The following is a 17,587-nucleotide window of genomic DNA, read 5'->3' on the forward strand; positions in this document are numbered from 1 at the left end:
GTCAATAAATTTTGTCTTAGGACGTTTTGTGCATCGCATATGGAATATGTGCACTCTTTGAAAATAAGTATATTCGCTATACACGTTTCCTGAACTTGCTGCTAATGTAAGCTGTTTCTGCTGTTTCTGCTGTTGATATCGTTGCTTCAGCTGCTACTGCTGTTGATATCGCTGATTTAGCAGCAGCTGCTGCTGCTGCTGCTGAGGAGGAGGAGGAGGAGGAGGAGGAGGAGGAGGAGGAGGAGGAGGAGGAGGAGGAGGAGGAGGAGGAGTTAGGTCTGTCACATATTTTGAACAATATCTGATCCAACAATTTAACAGCACCAGATGTGCATTTCGACACGTAATATATCGTCGGGAATCTTGGGGCATAATACAAAACCTAATACTACTGACGAAGAAACCAAACAGAACCTAAAGTAAAGCCAAATAAGGAGTTAAAACTGAAGGTAAGGTTAGGAGAAAGATTATTTCTATTTTGTCATAGTGAACTATCAATTTCAATATGTCAATATATAGCAGCAGGGCTTGTGTCTTTTGTTAAATTTCTGTGGACTACTGTTATTATTAACGCTATTGTTTTTACTCTTATCAAAATAAATGTATAGACGCAATCACAATTCGGTTGATGGTTAAGGGATATCTTAATCACAAATAGCTTAGGGCAATAATAATTGTATACAGTCGTTGTACAATATCAACGTTTGACAAAATAAACCAGAACACTTTTAACAATTATATATCGAAAGAAATGATTAGTGTTTCAAAGCTCGCAATGTTATAAAGTATGTTAATAAAAAATCGGACTTATGGTTTATAAGTGACATAACAGTTTTTATGAGTCAAACAATGATTATTTAATGATATAAACAAGTCTCGCGTTTCCTTCGCTAGTGATTTGTGAATGATGTGTACATGCCATGAAAATTGTGTGTTATCCAGTCAAAATGAACATTACAAACAATGTTGCATTAGACTGACTGTTATTAAGACCCAATTTCGTATAATTTTGTTCGGAAACTATGTTTGCACGTATACTATTTTGTTCATACTAACCCTACCAGGTAATCTACCCAAAAACTGTTGCAACAGAGTTGCAAGAAAGAACAACCATTACGCACAGGTTGATCAAAAGTAAAATCACAAAAATATCGAACTCCGGGGAAAATTCAAAACTGAAAGTCCCTAGTCAAATGGCAAAAAATAAAAAGCTCAAACACATCAAACGAATCGATAACAACTGTCATATTCCTGACTTAGTACAAGCATTTTCTTATGAGAAAATGGTGGATTGAACCTGTTTTTATAGCTAGCTTAACCTCTTACTTTTATGACAGTCGCATAAAATTCCATTATAAACCAGTAAAGTCGTCTGAGCAAATTTTCCGACTGTAACATTGTATTATAGTGTAAATTCGGGGAAAGTATACATATTAATACACGCTTAGGCTTTTGAGCCACCCAGTTTTGCTCCATTTTGGAGTTCTCGCCAATCTTTCAGTATTTAAGCGTTACCACTTTAATCAACCAATTAATCTGCTTATATTTGTACAATGTCAGAATGTTTGACAACTTTTATTTGCCAAACATTTCCAGCATTCCCAATTTATTGTTTCTATAAACACTCGTTGTGTGAAACCTATGTAATGTGTACAACTATGCCTTTCAAACGGATAGTATTTTGTTCGTGCTATAATTTATACTATCTCTTAAGTAGATTATCATTAGATTAATGATATATAGATAATGCATTTTAGTAGGCTATTTTTGTCGAATAATACACTGAGGGTTCTAAAGATGATCAAATGAAAGACTGACCGTCAACAAATCTTTATACCTTTAGGTGTGTTATACACAAGGAAAAACCGTAAAATATGCATAATCTGACCCATATTTATGAAAAGTGGAACATTTTTTTCTTTTGCGATTATGTATAGCCTCGCACTCCGTACAGGTCACATTCATCTCCGCATATAGTAAGTGTTCTACTACTAATCTATCCGTGCTTCTAACTGCCTCCCTTACTACTATCAAAGAACTTTTTATTAACTTTTGTAATAAAGCTTATGAGCATAATGGTATTAATCATTTTGGAGTGTTAAAAATTCTTAAGAGGTTTTAGATAAAATACATGCTTTTGATGGTCCTTTTAATTCTGTTGACAGTTATGATTTTTTTACTCTATACACTACAAGTCTAAACAATCTTATCAAGAAGAAGTTTTCATATTCAATTAAATGGTCTTTTGAAAAATTTCATTTCAAATGTATTTGCTGTAGTTCGTTTAAAGCCTTTTTCTGTAACGAAAAAGGAAAGTATGCTAGATACACTTACTGGAAATGTGAAGATATAATTGAAGCTTTAAATTGTCTCCTGGACAACATGTATGTCGATTCGGCGATAAAGTGTATCGACAAGTAGTAGGTATTCCTATGGGCACTAACTGTGCCCCTTTAATAGCAGATTAATTCCTGTATTGCTATGAATCTCAGTTTATGACCAAACTCAGTAAAGACACGTCATACTAAAATTTACGACAAAAGGGACGATTGTTCATTCCCTTTTGCTAAATTTCCATTTTTAGACGGCGATGTTCCTTTGGCTACTTTGGCTCCTTCATACGGTGTTTATGTATCCCAACTTTTTCGTTTTGCCCGTGTGTGTAGTGGTGTCATAGATTTTAACGAACGTAATCAATGCATTACTGGTAAATTATTAAGTCAGGAATTTCGTTACCATAAATTACCTAAAAGTTTTACTAAATTCTTTCATAGATGGGTCAATATCCCTAATATGCGCCTCAACTTGAAAGTTGTGCGTAAAATCTCTGTGTAGTGATATTGGACATGTTTGTATTTTTAACAAGTGACTGAGCTTGACCATTTGTATTGTTTTGAAAAGTAGAGGACCAAAGAATAAATGTGTAAAAACTATGAAGTTATTAAATGTATGCAAAGTATTAAATTTTCAAAGAACTTATGGTGTGAAAAAAGGGATTTTTTTACAACCAGGAGCCGCAACACGAAAGGATTTTCGGGGTGTGCTTATATACGGAAAAATGAATTACACTACATACCCCGAAAATTTAACCAAATATGTGAAAATGTCTCAGCTTCGAAATGAGCCGTCATGCATATCCAAGTTTACGAAATGGACTGTGCTACAGAGGAAAACGTTACCAATACCGCCTATGGAAAATCTATTACGCATATTGCCCAAGATACAAAGATTTGATTAGTAAATTTGTCTGTACCTGTAGAAAATTTTATTAAAATTCGGTATTTCCCATTCTAAATTTTACAGTGATATTGTACTGAAAGCGCGGAAATCACTATGTGATCCATGTAAACTGATCGAATCTTTAAACAAAAATTATTAGTAAAGGTTATCTTACAAACGTTTTAATTTGATAAATATCGATTTTGTCATCAGCAAATTAAAACATAACTAAATTTGTATTCTTTTCAAACGTTTTTTTTTTTTTTTTGATGTATAAAAACACATCCACGTTCATGTTCTACATAGAGATTAACTCCATACTATCCTAATGCCTGTCGTACTTTTATTTTTGACATTGCACAAGTTTTGTCTTCTTTGACTGTCCATGACGTTAAAATACTAAATTCCTGGGATGTGTTTTAGTTGATTTTATTCTCTGATGCATGATTTTTTATTATTATTAATTGTTAATAGCTTTCAAATCGTATTTTCATGTTAATTTGACCTGTTGATGCAATTTGTAAAGCTTTTTTGTTATTTAATGTTTACTTATTTAGTTTTATATCTCGTTATATCTCGTCTCTCTGTTTTAATATATACTATCTTTGATAAGTGTTTGCTATGACTATAAATTTTCACTTCTGTTCTCGTACTAAATGTACTATGAACAGCAAAATTATTTATTTTTTAAAAATATTTCCGTTCTCCATTAATGTATACCTTACAAAAAAATTATTTTCATTTACCTGTTTACATTATTCTATTTGGCGGCATTGTGTCCAAGATTATGGATGACTTTCTGAAATTGTTTAACATCTCACCACATATTTTATTGATTTTGTAATCATATTGTGTCATAGATCAAATTTATTCGTTCAGTGAATGTTCACGTGTTTGTGTTAATATATCTTTTGATTGAGTTAAGCCATTTGAATTAATATTTTATAGGTTGTCTTTCTATGTAGTGATGTTACACTATTGTTTCAGGTAAGGATGAAGGTTGGTACCCATTAAAACGTTTAAACCCGCTGCATTTGTTTGCACCTGTCCTAAGTCAGGAACCTGATGTTCAGTGGTTGTCGTTTGTTGATGTGGTTCATAAATGTTTCTCGTTTCTCGTTTTTTTTTATATAGAGAAGGCCGTTGGTTTTCCCGTTTCAGTGGTTTTACACTAGTCATGTGTTGGGCCCTTTATAACTTGCTGTTCGGTTTGAGCCAAGGCTCCGTGTTGAAGACCGTACTTTGACCTATTCTGGTTTACTTTTATAAATTGTGACTAGGATGGAGAGTTGTCTCATTGGCACTCATACCACATCTTCTTATATCTAAGTAAAGTATAACTCACTAATTAATTTACCGATAAACGTAAGAAATCATTGTTCAGTTTTAAAAACATGTTACTGTAACAGAGTGTTGAAAGAAATAATATCACGGTATATGAAAAATAAATGTCACTTAACTTTGGTAGCAATTCATTATATTAACTTCATAAAAGGGGATGCCATACTTTTTTTCTTGTTTCAAGATTATATATATTTTCAACAATTTTTTAGCGAACCATTCAGGACAATTGTTTGCGTTTGTCAATCAATACAATGTTGTTTTGATAGACAAACTTCAACTGGATAATCATCAAAAAATGAGAATCAGAAAAAGTGTTATACCCCCCCCCCCCCCCTCCACCTTAAATATTGTTACTATTGTCCTATAGCAAACGATGATGTTTATTTTTCAATTGAGAGAGTACAAGAGAGGCGAAATATGCCAAAGAGACATTCAACTTTATAAGTCAAAAATAAACTGACAGAAACATGGCAAAACAAAACCCAAAAGACAAATACCAGTACACAAAACACAACATAGTGAAGTTAGGACTGACCAACAGGAACCAACGAAGAAGATATCAGGTACTCTGAAAGGTTAAGCAGATCCTCCTTCACATATGGCATGTTTTAAAGAAATAAATATATATATATATATAGAGAGAGAGAGAGAGAGAGAAAGATGGAAAACTATCAAAAACAATCAAAAATTACAACGGAAAGAGGACAAATTGTAAAACCTTTATACAACAATCGACATCCATCGGTCAAAGTACGATTTTCGATGCAGGGTGAAGCAACAACATTGTATACTTCCTTCCGAATGCTATGAATATAAGCTTGACAAAATTTGTAATCAGCTAATTCATCTCAAATAATGTTTCCGTATTGTAGCGAAACATTCACGAAACTTTTATTTGTTTCGAAAATAAAGCAGTGCGTTTACAACTTTTAGGATAATACAGTCCACAAAATAGAGGAAAAGTTTGTTTCTACATGTACTTAAAACCTTCACAGACTATTAAATTTCCATTCTCAATTTTATTAAAAACTTGATAAAGAACAGTAAAACCAAAAAGACCCAATACAAGATAAAAATCAATTAAATCAATTAGTATAGGAAACTGTGGTTTTGCATCTTAAATAGGGTAAATGATGACCTTACAGAGATCCTCATTTTTTGCTTTGAACTATATGCCATTGAAAGTAGGTATTGTCCAGGTTGTTTTTGCACAATTTAACCCATTTTTTTGACAGAAAATAATGCCATATAGATGTATATATTTTTTTGATAATTTGTCTCTTAAATGTACATTAGAGTCAACACATTTTGCTGTTCAATATTTACCAGATTGTGGTTTTAATTATACTATGTAATACAATTATTGTACATATTTGATGCAGCAGTTTCTTTTTCATATATTGCCCTTTTTTGTGTATAATGTTCAAATTGTCCAAATTTATATAAAAAAAAATGTCTTTAATGGACCGCAAATTGTAATAACAGCTGTATTTAACTTACAAATTAGACAAATTTCTATCATTCTATTAAAACAAAAATATCGGGTTTTTTTTTATTTATTTACCAGACAATGTAGGGTTTTTGTTTACATAATTGATACAAAATGAGTCTTAAATGAGGTTACAATTAAATGATGACTACCGCCATACTGGTATGTTCCCTTCATTTCACTACTTTTTAGTTCATAAAGCATTATGGCGCTAGCAGTCTTCTTTGGAAACCTATCATGTAACAACCACTAGCATCGTTTCTGATTTGTTATCTGCAAAACAAGAACAAAAATCTAATTTCAATGTGAAATCATCTTCAAATTTAACAGAAATAAGTATAAATATTAAATGCATAGACAAAGTAATTTTGAATTGTAATTTTCGCTACATTCATCAACATCAATACAAAAGGAGATGTGAAAGCTGTTTGATGTTAAGTGTTCTCATTAATTATACGTATGAATTTTAAGATATGAAAATGTACTGTACGTAGAGGATATAACTGGCTAAAATATGAAAAAAAGAATACATACAAAACAAGTGTTTTTGTTATAATGTAGATCTATCAGCTAAATGTTACGAGCACACACCAAAAGGGTTTAAATATAAAGTCGTACGTTTGTTTTCTAATTTTGCATTTTACCACGATGTTAAACAAATTAGTCGACTAATCTAGCTTTAACGTTTTGTACCGTTGAAAACTTTTCGTGGGATTTTTGTGGTTTCAATGCACTTGTTAAATCAGCTGCTTAACATATAAACAACTTCAAAACATGTATTATTATAGATAGATTTAAAATAGATTTATTACATATAGTATTTTTTTAAAGATTTTAAATATATCTCAACCTTACTGTATTTCGTTTTCCACATTACATTTCCGTGTCTGTATCTCAAATAAATCAGTTGTCAGACTTGAACCAAATTCAGGGAATTTAAATATGTTCGGTCAATGATTCGCGAGTGTAATGACCAACATTATTTGTATAAAAAAGGTGCAAAAGATACCAAAGGGACATGGAAACTCATAAATCGAAAAAAAAAAACCAAACTGACAACGCCATGGCTATAAAAAAAGACACACAGAGAAACATTAGTACAAAAAACACAACGTCGAAAACTAAAGACTAAGCAACACGAACCCCACCAAAAACTGGGAGTAATCTAAGATGCTGCAGAAGGGTAAGGAGATCCTGTTAGTACAAACCCGGTAACTAGTCTAATTTGGTAGGTCACATTCGTGAAAAGTATAATTCGCATTCCATTCTATAACCATGATAACAGTATGTACCTGGTGTAGTACTTGTGGGTTTCTAAATTTGCTAATTTCTGTAGGAAACGTTTTATCATATTATTCATTTAGGAAATATTTTTTTCTTTGCATGACGATCATATAAACAAACAAGACATACATATGCAATGTCTAAATCCAATGAACACTCAAAATACTTACCTTGTACACTTTAGATTCAAAGGGGGACTCATTGATCCAACAAAAATCGTCATAAACACTTTGATATTGAGTAACGGTCATCGCCTGTTCAATATAAAAAAAATCACTGATGAGTTTATTTACAACATGCCTAATATATTTTCATAATAGTCCAATCATTATATGGTGTTCATTTTATTTTTCGTGTTTGTCAAAAGTATCTTAAACGTATGTAAGGTATACTCAAGGGCTCCTTGAAATGAAGGAGAAAGCATCGACTAAGTATCACACTTAAAGTAATCATTTGTGACCCTTAAGTTGTAAGTTGATATCCAAATTATTCCTACGTGTGTTCGATTCTGATCTCATGTTAATAACGACGGGTGGCGCATATGGAGTAAGGTATGCTTACCTTTCAGGAGCGCCTGAGATCATTCCCAGTTTTAGCGGGGTTCGTGTTTTGCAGTATTTAGTTTTCTATGTAGTTTTTTGTTGAATGTTATTTGTCTGTGGTTCTTTTTTCTTTTAGCAATGGCGTTGTCAGTTTATGTTCGACTTATGCGTTTGAATGTGCCTTTGGTATCTTTTGCCTTTCTTTTTCAAGGACTATCAGTTATGTTGCGAACGTTAACTGTTTTCTTCGGTACTCTAGCTTCAACAACACATTTCAAAACAGCTCACAAAGATATAATACACAAAAAAAGAATTTGACGGTATGAACAATAAGTCATTTTTTGTATAATATGAACCATTTAAATAATAGTGAAAGGATATATTTTCGAAACACAAATATACCGATGTGATCTGGTTGACAGAGTTGAAAGAGTGAAGTGCACAATTAAATGATAATGTTGCTTATGTTTGATTCGTATGCTGCAATAAGAGCAGTGCTTAATTTCATTTTACGGTCAATTCTTGGATGCCATTGTTTGTCACAGTAATATATAATAATACTTACATTCTATAAAAGACATTCTTAATTCTACACTCGTTTTCTCTAACAAAATAAATGCAAAGTTAAAGAAGCATGATTGTCTTTTTATTTTTTTAGCATTATTAACAGATTTCTAATGTAAAGGAAATGAGAACTTGATTATTAAACAGAAAACGAAAACAAATTTAATTTATATGCATATATCTATACTTATCTGTATTCATTTATAATTTAAAATCTAAAAAAAAAAAAACAGTCCAAAAGAGTAACGATTTTGTGAAAATTAACATTTTTATGAACTGCTACACACAGCAATATTGATGCAGTTGTTATACATTGTATCTATAGGAAATCTGAAGACAAACGTTGTGCATACCAGCTAAGTATGCACTGACTCAAATCAACATACAATTCTAAAGCGTTCAGCTGGGTTATCATCTTTCAATAGGTACATGTAATACATTAACAACTTATACTCGTTGAACAAAATAAATATTAAAAGCATTAAGTTATATATCAGTTAAGTGCATTATGTTCAAGCATTCATATCAGAGATTAACAAATTGTGAATTTAGTAATAGAATACGTTAAAGAAGTTGCCAGTTAACAACTATCAATTGTTGACAAGACGAATACAAACGCAAACATATACAAATTTAAATACACTGATGAATGAATATATTAGTAAAAACAATTATTAAAATCTGACACTATGATAATCAATAATAACATATTTTTCAATAATATACTTGTTAAACAACAAATAGACCACCTTTTTCATTTGATATATTGTATTGAATATTTTATTCAAACCAGTAATTATCAATTTAAAAGGCTCCTTTGATAATTCTAAGCTCATTCATGTTATACACTTATTACTACAATTTTTGACAATTTTAACTAATGTCTGTTTTAGTCACATATTGTTGTCAATATAATGGGATTCTATGCCACTGTCATATGTGTGAAAGATTTAGCTATCTTAAAAACGAGATATTATCTACAATTATCTACGTATGTTAATGCTTGTACCAAGTCAGGATTAGGGTAGGGATTTTCCAGTTGTTTGCCATTCGTTTGATGTGTGTGAGCCTTTATTTTCAATAAGGACTTTCAGTTTTGAATTTTCCTTAGAGTTCGGTATTTCCGTTAATTTACTTTTTGGAATATTTCTTTAACTACGAATACAATTGAATATCAATCGCACAATTATGTTTTCTTGTTAATACGTTTTCCTTGATATACTTACATTTTTCAGTATAGAAAATCACACTAAAAATTCTCTCTGGATCTGAGTATATAACATTCTTTATCGTTGTAGTTGTTATTGTGACATTAAGTATTGTCGTACCAGTTGCACAGTATACGTTGCTTCCGTATACATGAATGCCTATGTTTGTAGAGGCTGCATTTGTGCTGACAACTTTGATTTCATTATCTCCATTGGTATTTGAAGATTTTAAATCGCCACTGGTATATTCCATCCAATAAAGTTGATTTTCAGTGGCATCTAAAAAAAGTTATTCTTTTATCTTTTGAAGGTTTGATCTCATTGCGTTATAATTTGTGTATTGCAGATAATTGACTCATATGTACCCACTGTATCACTCGCTGTTTGCGTCTTTGAAGATATTTATCCAAAAACTTAAAGAAGACGTCAATAATACATTGAATAGACCTGTATAATTGGAATCGCTGCGTATACATGGTAAAGATATGAAATCAAATAACATTTCATATTAATAATAATAACAGAACGAATTTGATATCATAATATGTAAAATAACTCACCTATGCTCATCCCATATATTCTGTGTGAACTATGGATGATTGTCTGTTTCTCTGTTCCATTTAGTCTCGCTCTTTTTATTTTTCCGTCGCCAGTTAAATATGTACTGTAGTACATCAATCTGTTTTAAAGAAAAAAAATATGATTTGAAAACTCAAATAAACAATAAACTCATCATTGATACCAAGGTTGAAATTGTGTATGACAGACTCGCTTGTCGTAAAAAAAAAGACTCGAAAGTTACGGTCGAATAAAAGGGGTAAATAAAGTCCAAAGTTGACGAAGGAAGATTGAAGACCAAAAATTCCGAAATGTTTTTCAAATACAGCTCAGGAAATCAATTCCTGTGGTAGAAAAATTATACGTATTAGAAATATTTAAAAATATAAAAGTTTCGTAAACAATGAATGATAATCATGAACATCCCAATGGTTATTCAGTGCTGTGTACTAGTATGGATATACCCTTGGAGAAGAAACCTCCAAAACCAGTGTCAAATAAATTAATATACTCTTTTAGTTGTTTCATGTTTAAAACAAGGTTTTCATGGTTTGTTTTCTTGCTACCTTGAGGTAGACATGTTTCATTCGTAATGCTGTACAAAAGTTTACTAGAGTGAAATTGTGCATAAATAAAATGGAGAAAAAAAGTATAACAAACATAGTGAACTCGAAGGTAAATGCAAAAAGACGAAATCCATAATAGTTGATAAAATCACACGACGTCAACCAAGAGAACGATCGGAAAACAAATCTCACATCCTTGCCTTGTTACAGGTATTTTCCGGAAAACATGTTGTGTTACAGCTAGTATTATGTTCAACTCGTATGCCAGTTGTAATACACGACTCATAGATGAACACTAACATGACTAAGACTGTATACATTTGCACAAGAGGGTCTTATACGGTTGATAAGAGTCCATAATTTCATTTTGGAGGACATGGACTATAATTTTGTTTTGCTATTTCACTGCATACATCGTACCAATGTTGAATATTTCGCAAACTATTAGCACAGGGTATGTTGTACTGTTTTAACGTAGTACCAAAATAAGCGAAAATAATTTGGCGAGCAACTGAACATGTTCATAGTTATAAGCCATATTTTTTTTTAATTTATGACATACCTGTGCGAAAGATCTAATGTGAGAGCATACAGCGGATCATCCTTGAGTATATTTATTTTATTTGACCCATCTAAATTACACCTGTAAAGCTTTCCTGTGCCATATTCAGTCAGATACACGTGGCTGGATAGTGGATCAATGGCAACACCAACAGGTTTATCTGCCATTGTGACAGTTTCTGAAATGTATGGTTGTTCTGACGGATACCGAAATCTAAAAGTTAAAAAGAGTAGATGTGTCATTACCTCTTCAGTAATATTCCTTCAAACAAACTACTGTTAATCAGGCATTCAAATAACTGAAATTCAACGAAACTACATTGTCACTACATAGTGTATGAAATCACCAGATACAACAATGAGGGGGTTAAACGACCTTGACTACCTATGAGGGTCTCGCACATTCTCTCGTCATATTTACCACATGTACCATTGTATAAGTTTTTATAGGCTTTGAACTACCTTTCAACAACTGCGAGTACTCTCGAATCTGTACTACGCATCTCTCTTGTTATGGGGATGCATAAAAGGCCTGCCAAGTCCAGTCTGTTTTTGTTTCTGCTTTGTATCGATCTGATAAATAAAACCCTTTTCCAACTGATTTGTATAGTTTGTTCCTATATAATAATGTTACATCACTATGCAAGGTTTGGTGAAAGTTGTGTGACAGCAAACTCGGTTATCTCCACCGCATTCATCCTTTGTCTGTTCCAAGAGAGGATCCAGTAACACAGTGGTTGTCGTTTGATGCTGTATGTAATATCTGTTTTCTTGTTTTAATAGTTTTACATTTGTCATGTCGGGACCTTTTATATTTGACTATGCGGTTTGGGATTTGCTTATTTTCGAAGACAGTATGGTAACCTTTGATTATTCAATTCCGTGTCATTTGGTCTTTTGTGTAGATTTATCTCAAAGGCAACCGTACCACGTTTTTTTTTTAATTTGATTTGATAAAGTCAAAACAAATGAATATATAATTACAATGAATCCAGAGTCTAGAGTCTTTCAATTTGAAATCTGAATCAAGAAAATAATATTCACCTTATATGGCTTCCTTTAATATTTGTTCAAATAACTAGTTGCTGGTAGACTTATCACAGTTCAAGCCTTAATTTTACGATTGACTGTTCATTGTCAAAAAGCTGGTTGAGATTTAAGATTAGGAATAGAAATGTATAGGAAAATGCGTTGTTACTTTGCTTGACGTGTTTCCTTTCTTTTGTATATATATATATATATATATGTATGACTCCTCCTTTCAAAGAAAATAATAAAACGAAAAATAGTTATCTAATAGGAAAAGCATGTTCACATGTTTGCAACAATAACTGTAAATGAACAATTGGATATTGTCTTTTTTTTATGACAAGTTATCATTATAAACAAACGGGAAATATGTTTGCATGCGTTTGATATATTAAGTCTTGATTCATGTTGTGTCTGCGCCAAGTCAGGCTACCGAGATGATAGATAGTTCAATGCTGCATAACTTTTTTCTATGTTTTATTTTAACAGTGTTTTGATGAAAGTTCACATCGTAGGGGCTCCTGCATTTTTTAAAAGTATTATTAAGGGAAAATATAACCTATAACATATATATGGAAAAAAAATACCTCAATATGTCATTTTGCTCAAATCTTGTAAAATAAACATATTCATATTTATAGTCATAATCTATAGAATGGATGACACTTTGTAGATTCGTCAACAAATCTGCTACTTTTCCAGTTATTAAGTCTGTTTCCTTAATTTTCCCATTAGTTGAAAAGATAATCTTGTGTTGATGACCTGGAATGAAAAAGAAAATAACATGGTGTTTGATTTTTGTTGGTAACTAACACGATATATGTCATCACTCCCAGGTTTTGATTTGATTCGTGTTTCAAAGTCCTTATTTTTCTATGTTGTCAATAACCTAAGCGGTGCCACTGTTACTTCAACAACAGTGCATATTTACAAATAATGTTTTCTCAGTTCAGTTTGAAAACAAAATCTAAATTAAACCAAAGTTATAAAACAAATACAATTAGTAATTGTGTATTGTAAAACTATATGGTGCGTAAAAACAATGTAAATGAGTGATGAGGGTCCTGATATAGGTTCAAGTCACTGTACTCATCGTTTTATTCGATTATTTGTTGAAATGAAACCTGTCGTATATAAAAAAAACATTTATTTTCAACGTGTTAATAATAAAACATCTACATTTTGTACCTTTTAGTGGCTTTTGCTCTCCGTCAGTTCGTTGCATCATATCAGCAACATTATTTTTTAACAAACAGCGATAAAAAGATCATGTGTAAAGAGAATAGTAATGTTTTTATTACTAATGATCTCTTAACATACGATTAGTCAGCTCTTGTCGTAAATATCGATATCGGTACACACGCTGCAGTGCAAGATAACCCAAATGACTTTGTAATTAGTAATCCTGGTATCTGAATCTGATCTTGCAATTTCACAGGAAGCGTATTAAAGATCCTAGTCAAATGCTTTGCCGTTTTTAAAAGTTATTGGAAATCAGACCGTATTCTCGGGAACAAGAGCTCTATGTTTCACTTGTTCATATTTACACTAAGTCACAATGTTGCGGTTGGATCAGCGAATCTGTTGTATACGAAATAATGATATTTATAGTACGTTATGCGTTACCCACTAAAATGAGAATAGACATTAGTATGTAAATTCCTTACCTTTGTCAATAAAGTAGATGTAAATCATGAATCCAAACAAAAAGCATTTCATGTTGAGATATCTCCGGACAATCTTTAACCGTAAGCTTAGTTAAATTTATTTGAATCCAATTGATCAAGTATTATTTCTAGCTTAGTGTAGGTTACTGTTTTTTTAACGTATACAGGATACTTCTTGACTGATTTTGTCAACTTCAGAGTAATGCTTACTGCACAAACTGTATTCGAATATTATACGCTTAACTGAACTATTAAGTGTCGTGTTTTATATGTAATTCAAATATAAAAAAAAATGGACATAAAATTAAAACTGTCATTTATTGTGATTTGGTATAAATTATACAAATATGATCTTTAAAGTTAGTGTTACGGAAAAAATCATAAATTAGAAACTTCATATTTGACATTTAAATTGGAAACTAAATCTGTTCACGCATTGTTAAATATTCCTTGCATTCCGCAGCACGGTATCAATGATTATCAGATTTTCATTTATTTTATCATAAGCATCCCTTTAACAGTTTTGATTCTGTAAAACATTGAAGTACGTGAGTTATACTGTTATACTTTGTGTATACAAAAGTTCACTTTATCAATAAATGTAAGAAAAAAAAATAATTTATTCAGAATAAAAATGCCAAATTTCAGTGGGTATATACATGATCATCAACATCAGTGCACTCAATTATAAAACTGTAACGTAATAAGGGGCAACTTTACGTGTTTGGGTAATTATTAGATTAATGTTACACAATATAAAAATAAAGCTTCTGATAACGTATGTATAAGTTATAACATACTTAAGGCAAGCAAACAAGGTCATATGATAACACGTTTGGTTGAGTCTGCCTTTAACATTAACCATGCAATGCCGATAATGATGTTATTTAAAGAATTAAAATAATTTCGCTAAATTAATGATGTGATTTATTTTTAATTGATAACTCACTGGTCCCAATGCAAAGATATAAATGTAATTATTTTCAAACAATATGATGCCTTCAAGGTAATAATATATATTTCCTCTCGGAAATTTTAAATGAACTCTGATCCAATCGTAAACCTCTTATGAAAGAATTCGATACAAATCACAAAATAAATGCATTGCTCTTCCTTATATGACGCATCGTATTTGATAGATATACATCCTCTGAAATAGATATTCATAAATTCCTACTAATATTATCGCTACCCTTGTATAAACTGTTTAATAGCATTTTTACAATAATAAAGAAAAAACGTTAAAAGGTTATTTCTGATTTGCCGTTATTTCAATCTGCTATAAGGGACATCGAACCGACGGAATTATGTGACCCAGTTTTTTGGTGGGGTTCGTGTTGCTTAGTCTTTGAATAGTTTTAGATGTTGTGTTTTGTGTATTTTTGTTTGTCTGTTTGTCTTTTTCTTTTCTAGCCATGGAGTTGTCAGTTTATTTTCGATTTATGAGTTTGAATGTCCTTCTGGTATCTTTCGCCCCTCTTAAAGTGTACCAGGATTGATTGAGTGACATACAGATCGGTGGGAGGTATTTTTAGGGGATCCTGACACCATAACACATGCACAAGGTGTCTTATTTGACAAGGACAACCTTAAAACAGCATTGTCTGACTAATATATGGTCAAACAATATTATGTTTTACTACGCTTTTCAATACGACGTTAATTAACAAAAAAATAATACTTTCGTGCTTTAATATCCCTTTACATGAATGTGATAACATTTGGTTTGTTATAAAAGTGACATTAAACGTGTTATCGCATGTACTCCCTTCACTGTAGCTATATCTTAGCAGAACTTAACGTTATTCCTGTTTGAAGCTTTACTTTGTGTTTACATCGTTTTGTGATGTTTTAGTCTACGGATTGAGGAAATTATGGTTTCAGCGAACACACTTAAGGAATATTAAAGTTGCAAAATTGTCCACCTCACCAAATCGGAACAAAAACAGATCCTGTTTTCAAGCTTTACTGACAAGGATCTGATAACGATCCGTTTTAGTTTTTGTCCAGGTAATGTTTACATCAGCCAATGAAATTTCAGCCTTCAAATTTTTGAAGGTGTGTATTTATCCGACAAAACCGTAGAATCATGAAAGATTTTTAAAACGGAGAGTAGAAAGGAGCGTTTTTAAATCCTTGTTAGCAACGCTTGGACACATGATCTGTATATTAATCAAATTACATAAAAACACAAATGTCCGATACATGTTAGAGTAAATAAACTTGACTAGCGCGGTGTCATTGTGGTGTCCGATACATGTTACTGTAATGAGTTAGATGAGTAAATAAACCTGACTGGCGCGGTGTGGTGTCCGATACATGTTACTGTAATGAATTAGATGAGTAAATAAACCTGACTAGCGCGGTGTCCTTGTGGTGTCCGATACATGTTACTGTAATGAATTAGATGAGTAAATAAACCTGACTAGCGCGGTGTACTTGTGGTGTCCGATACATGTTACTGTAATGAATTAGATTAGTAAATAAACCTGACTAGCGCGGTGTCCTTGTGGTGTCCGATACATGTAACTGTAATGAATTAGATGAGTAAATAAACCTGACTGGCGCGGTGTCTTTGTGATTTATTGTAAGCCTCTAGAACGGGAGGTCGTGGGTTTTAACTCAAACCGGATCAAAACAAATGCTTCCGTTTACATTTTCGATTTATATTTGTTTTGTTTGAATCTAGAAAGAAAGAATTCAAAACGATTATAGAACCCTTTATGACGTCCAAGGTCAATCAGTGTAGAACCGTATTTAGGAAATATTTGTTGTTTTGTGTGTATTATTACCACAGGGAAGTAAATGTCTCCCTAGCAACTATTTATTTTGATATATATCTGTTTGCAGTTATTTTGAATAATCGTTTGTCTGCTTTCTTTTTTCTTTTTTTTTTTTTTAGATTTGACTGCATAATATTTCCTTTTGTTTACATGAAATATGTTTGTTGTTGTAATTCTAATTTTATTTGAATGTAAACAATTTATTTCATTCTTTTATGAAATAGCAGACAGTGTGTTGGATGGCTTGATACTGAATTGGTTGCGTCCATAGTTTCATCGTGGCAGACACTTGTTATCAATTGTTGAATAAATTAGTTTTAGTCGACAAAAAAAAAGACCTTCGTAAAGAAAATTTCACAACCCTAGATATGATATGGAAGTGATAACTGCATATAAACAAGTTTCGCCACTTTGTCACCAATGACTCTTTACGTTACAACATTCAAGTATGCAATCAAGATTGAACATACAAAACAAATATTACAAGAACCCTTCTTGTTCATTATTCACTATTTACGAATGTGTTATAAAACAATAAGGAATTTATTCAAGGGGGCTTTAAAATATAGATTGAAACAATCCATGACGCCGACGATCAACTGACACATCAATATATTCATATTATACCACGGATGTGATCAAAAATCGTTTGAAGAATGCCATATTAAAATGCGATATAACACACTCTTGGGAAAACAAACGATTCAACAATAGCTCATTAAGAAAGATAGACAGAGTTTTCAAAAGGGTTTAAAACCAAAATAAATCAAGAC

General features: G+C 31.8%; 1 long non-coding RNA gene across 2 annotated transcripts; it reads right to left on the reverse strand.

Annotated features, from left to right (window-relative positions):
- Nucleotides 1–5,812: 5,812 nt before the first annotated feature.
- Nucleotides 5,813–11,529, reverse strand: LOC127736848 (uncharacterized). Of its 2 annotated transcripts, XR_007999218.1 has the most exons (5): nucleotides 11,337–11,529; nucleotides 10,211–10,329; nucleotides 9,669–9,929; nucleotides 7,507–8,482; nucleotides 5,813–6,325 (listed from the first exon to the last, which is right to left on the reverse strand). It is a non-coding gene; the product is annotated as an uncharacterized LOC127736848 (long non-coding RNA). The 2 variants fall into 2 exon arrangements; XR_007999217.1 differs by having other exon boundaries at nucleotides 7,507–9,929.
- Nucleotides 11,530–17,587: the final 6,058 nt, after the last annotated feature.

Source organism: Mytilus californianus, unplaced genomic scaffold, assembly GCF_021869535.1.
Source record: "Mytilus californianus isolate M0D057914Y unplaced genomic scaffold, xbMytCali1.0.p SCAF_38, whole genome shotgun sequence".
NCBI lineage: Eukaryota > Metazoa > Mollusca > Bivalvia > Mytilida > Mytilidae > Mytilus > Mytilus californianus.